The sequence below is a fragment of the Vanessa tameamea genome, chromosome 5 (genome assembly GCF_037043105.1).
Source record: "Vanessa tameamea isolate UH-Manoa-2023 chromosome 5, ilVanTame1 primary haplotype, whole genome shotgun sequence".
In the NCBI taxonomy this organism is placed as follows: Eukaryota; Metazoa; Arthropoda; class Insecta; order Lepidoptera; family Nymphalidae; genus Vanessa; species Vanessa tameamea.
This window is the reverse complement of record NC_087313.1, coordinates 11,974,086-11,980,085: the sequence shown is the minus strand read 5'-3', so window position 1 is coordinate 11,980,085 and position 6,000 is coordinate 11,974,086.

The following is a 6,000-nucleotide window of genomic DNA, read 5'->3' as shown; positions in this document are numbered from 1 at the left end:
TTTTTTATTAAAATATAAAACAAAGAACAACGTATGTCCTAGTAGGTTAGCACGTATCATTTGATTTTTTTTAATACAGCCATACAAAAAAATGTCGTTCTAACCGGCCAGTAACTTTTTTCCGCTCTCTAAAATTAATTATTTCTTAGATCGTAACACTAATTTATAAAATTGCAATCAAGAATCCTTTTTAATTTTCTGCACATCTACGACTGAAGCTCCTCAAAACGAGACCATAACCGATTTTTTAAGTGCAGCTATCGTCCCATAATCACTGGGAAAAAATTGGCTTACGCTATTAATATATATAAGAATTTATTATTTATTATATTTTATTAATTTTATAATTACAAATCCCCTCCTTACAAATCTGCTGAAAACTTGTACAAAGGAATCGGAGAATATGGAAAGTTTGAGAGGTTATTACCGAGTTTCAAACTTGTTAATGAATACTCATAACTTATGCCATCCCTAAGTTAGCCTCTTTTTGATGTTGACTACATTAACTCCGGTTTTTGTGTTAATAAAACTTTAATTTATTTTCAAAGCGACATCCCTATCAAAGTTTATAAATTATGATAAATGGCGGTCATAAATATAATATAAATATAAATGTCAGTAATTATGCTTAATTTATTATTGATTTCAAAGAAAACTTATTGAAAGTGCTTTTTTAACAATTAATTCAATAATTAATTGCTATATTTATTGATTACTTAGAACTTTTTTGTAATGGAATGTGAAATCCATAATAAGTATTTCAATTTGTCTTTGAATACTTCAAGGTTATTTATATATAAATAAAATAAAGTGGAGTTTGTTTTTCTTCAACAAACAGTGATAAGATTTTAAATTAACATGGTTATTTTTATTACTAACAGTATTTAAAACGGGATATTTACCATGTTTTTTATTTTTATTTGGTGGAGCTCGATATTTCGACATTATCTACGAATGTCTTGTTCACGAGACAGTGATAAGTTGAGAACGTCACACAAGCATTCGATATTATAAAAATACTTTGTCTGCTGTTTAGTAACAGTTACACAGATAAAGAGTATTTGTAATGAGAAAGGCAAATAAAAATGTGATTGTGCTAAAAGTAACGTATTATAGGTGGTACAGCCTGTAAATGAGCCATTGTAATTGGGTTAAGGCAGCCTCTCATCTTCAGCTCGTGTATCCTTCCTGAAAGTATAATTAGAAAAAATAAATATGTGCTACTTCCTCAATAGCTGGAACGTCTGGAAGCTCATCTCGTTATATCAATAATATATTTTTTTCAAATAAAAGTAATTTTTTTTTTTTTTGATATTATTTATAATGTTAGTTAATATGATTTGTATTTAGAGGTATATATTTATTATGAGCTGTGCCTCGTGGATTCACCTGCGTTAAAATTGGATTATAGGTATTTGCCTTTTCCCAATCAAAACGTGATGTGTACTTCTATACAGTTATTAGTAGCCCGATTAGTTAGTGTGGTTACAGATATGATATTTATGGTTGTAGCAGGAACAGGGCCGGATCTATCATATGGCTTTTTGGGCTTCACCCCAGGGCCACAGCTAAGTCAAAAATAGACGATAATTCGAAAGAATCCATAACTTTATTAAATTAAACAGATCTTATGGTTTGCGAGTCCTGCAATCAATCAAACCCATTCAATTAATTTAATTCAAGTCTATGTTCAGATATGACTTAGGTGGGTCTTAGTGTTAGCCCAGGGAAAACTTACGGTCCGGCCCTGAGCAGGAAGTAATTAAGCTTATAACCATCTCAATAATCATGATAATCCCTTTTTATTGACGTACGTGACAATAGCACCAAATGGCACCCTAAAGATGTTTGTGTTCAACCAACTTAATATTTTAACATTAACCTGTACTTTAAGCAATGTGCTTGCAATAGAAATTTCAATAAAAAAAAAAAATCGTAAAATCAAAGAGGTTTTATATTATTTTTATATTCATATTGTCATGTTTTATAGCCTGCTTAGTGTACTTATTATATAACGATATAAACATAACCCTTAGAAATTATTGACATCGACTATCTAAACTGCATGTCATATTCAGCTACATGAGTCTGACTAGCTTTATACGCTTCAATAAACCTCACATTATTGTGATTACCAGTTGCAATATGGCGTCTTAGATGAAATGTACTCACTGATTCTTGAGATTCATTCGTTTTTACTAGAAAATAATGAACAATAATACGTTTACTAAATGGATCGATTTGGTCTGATCTTTTTTTTAGTTCTGATTTTGTGTAAAATGTTAGGTACCCGTATTATCATATATCATATCAAGTCTTGTTTAATTCTAAATTATACTATATTCTGTTTATTACAACGGAATCCCTCGGCATAGATCCATCTGGCGTACTGTCAAATATTAAATCAAAGACATTTAGACAGAGACAATTTTACTAATTTGTATATTCCTTATAGTATTATACTTCATTGCAATTTAGACGAACCTTTTGAATGGGATCATTGACCTCAAATTTGACAGCTTTCAAATAAAATTAAATGTATTTTATTAAGTAAACTTTACAGTTAAGCGTTTGTGAGTCGTCTATTTTTCAACTCTACCGCCTTTTCGGAAAGCATCCTCCAGCTAGAAAAAACGGCAATGAATTCATATAGTTGCTCTTTTCAAGGAATCAGATGTACAATTTTGATATTATTCATGCGTTTTTTACAAAAAGTATTTTTTTAATGAATAACAAGATTTATTGATCATACTTTGTGACCATATATAGGACTACGGTCAAAGCTTTTATGGTCACGTGTTCCGTTTCGGATTGCAAAATTGGTTTACATGAATTAAAAGAAAGTGAATACCGAATATTACTCCGATAACGGTAATAGCAGCGATAAATAAGAGCTCACTATATATATAATAAGAGTATATAATAAGAGCTCACTCCAGGCTGGATATTTTATGTTCTAAGGATGGATATTTTATGTTCTTTATATATGTATGCACTTAGTATCTGTTTTTAGACAATCAAAACGAAAACATTAGATTCTTAAATTCTAGAGTTTTTATTATTTATTATTACCCTACATTAACAGTAGCAGCCTATAAATTTCCCACTGCTGGGCTAAGGCCTCTCCCTTTAAGGTGAAGTTTTTTTAATCTTATTATATAGAGCCACGCTGGTCCGGTTACACATGTGGCAGATTTTCATTGTAATTAGACACATGCAGGTTTCCTCACCATGTTTTCTTTTATCGCCGAGCACGATATTAATTATGTACATAAATAACGCACATAAAAATTTTGTGGTTTGTGGGTTTGAACTCGCAATAATCGGTTAAGATGCACGTATTCTAACCACTAGTCCATCTCGGCTATCAATCCTATCAAGGTAAAATAGCTTATTCTTAGATTCAATTCTCACTTCCATAGAAATTTACCTTTTATTTCAACAAATTAACTTATTTAAATAGAGGATACTTTCATAAATGAAAGCAGCGGTCTACGATCTAATATTACTCAATAACTGCTAAAAATATGTTTTACTTGAAATAAACGTGCCTATACACTCTTGCGAAACTTAATAATATTTGATATTCATTTCACATATCGGTTACAGAGCTGTTAAACTTTGAAGATTTCATTTAATTAATGAATTTCGGCAGAGTATAATTTTTTTTAACTCCCACTGTAAAGGAATATCCTAAATCAGATCACAGAACGCTTGACTTACAAAACATTAAATATTTTTTTATTAGAACGAATATGCATTCAAATAAAAAAAAATGCTTATCACTTCTTCTGTATTTGAAGCCGATTCGAACTTAAGTCCCATGGTATACTACACGATACAATGAACCAATTTAAGTCTACGGTCAAAAGTTATGATATAAGTATGGTAAAAATATCATAATGCTATTACTTTTTATACATAGCAACTAATTGCAAAATTAAACCAAAACAACAAATTGAAGGCATAATCTATATAACGGTGGTAAATGGGGATCTCGTTATCAGGTTATCAGATTCGTAATTAGATGGATGAGATATCATAGCAAATTCAAATATTATTTTACTCTTTTGAAATCATTTATTCAATTTTTATATTTTTGATAATCCTTTTATTTTTCTAATGACGGCTGTCAACCCGTGACCTACGCTAATCAAGTCGCCGCCGCTCCATTTACTTCAGTCAAGCGTACTAAAGACGACAGTGTCATTCATTTTAAGTATCAGATAATTATATATTTATAAAGCGAAATACCACTCACTGATTAATCAGAAACTAGAACACATACAAACTTGAAATTTGGCAGGTTCCTTATAAGGTTTAGACATCCGCTAAGAATTAACGAAGGATTTACGGATTTTACAAAACATCCGCCCTTAGGGGGTAAACTGGGGGCTGGAAGTTTGTGTTTTATAAATTTCGCGAGGGTAAAGCCGCAGGTTCAAAAATTATATATACGTATTCAGACGTAAACATACGCCATTTGATGGATGATTCAACCATCCATAAAACATTTTGGATAAGGCATTAGGTGGACAGACAGATTAATACATATGTTTCGTCGTAATCGTGTACGAAATCCCTTAATCGAGTGTAAAATTATCTTTTTCCTTCAGTTCGTAGAATGTGCGTCCGCTCTAAGCACTTAACCCGATCCTAAAGTTAATGGACTCTGATAGAATAAAATGGAAATAAAGTGAGAAATTCTTGGGTCTTATATTTATTTTGTGACCCCATTACAGGTGGCGTGAATATTGTAGGTGAGTTGTGATAATTCGCACGAGCGTCTACTCGTTAAATAAACGAGACGATTTTATGAGCTGTTTCAGACTAAATTGATCCACTAAAATTCGTATGTCTATGGTAAACGTTCCAATTTTTCTAATTTGGATGATAATATTTATATTAGAAATCGTGTTGGAATAAGAATTTGGTTTTCATCTAATTGAAGTTTTGAAAAGAACATTCGTGAAAAAATAAGAGACGAACAGATGTAAAAAATCATTATTACGAATAAGCTTTTATTTAATCAACAAACTTTTGCTCGCGACTTCGTTCGCGTACAATTTAAAAGTGTTTGTTAAAGTCTATGAACATTGTATTCATTTGGAAAAGGATTAATATGATGCTTATAAAAACACCTTCGTGTGTTATTTAGTGAACCAATCTTAAAAGGTGTGGCAAAATTATTTTAGAACTTTTAGCACTGTTCAATTCTATCAGGATTTTTCGAAAACTGAAATATTTTTTCAAATCAGACCAGTAGTTCCTGAGATTAGAGCGATTAGATTGTCTGGTTGAACAAACAAATAAACAAACTTTCAGCTAGCATGTTAGTACAGCTTTAGAGATTGTATAGTCTAACGGGCTTCGATAGTTATGTCTGATTTGAATTATATTTGATTTGCCCGTCCGCCAACTTATACCTTTAAAAAAAAAGTAATAATCCAGAGACAGTTAAGTATCCAATATTTATCGGGCTTTGTGTGTTTAAAATGAAAGACTTGTTTAAGAAATATCTTTATTATCTTAAAATTAGAACAATACAAACTTAATCTAACCTGACTATACCGATGAATCAGACGTTTAAATACGAGTAACTTAGAGGCTTAAATGAGTATTTCTTTGACAGATTTAAGTTTATACAGCAGCTAACACTAAAATACATATTACTTAATTAAAGGTAATAACAATAGATTATAAATATTATTGCTTAAAGTGTGGTGGGAATATTCCCGAATGAGAATGAAAGAGTTTTACTATCAGTGATATATACGGCCTCTTTGCTATAAAACTTTGTACAGCGGTGAATTATGTTTACAAGCAGACTCGTAAGTAGTCTCATAATATTTCTCTTTCTGACATCAGTAATTTGATATTTGCAAGAATAAGAGAAAACTTTGTGTATATTCAACCGATATGCAATGTTCATTAGCGTTGAGTGTGTGTGGATTATATTTCTTCTAATTGATTTAAAATAATTACAATCTGACGTTACCT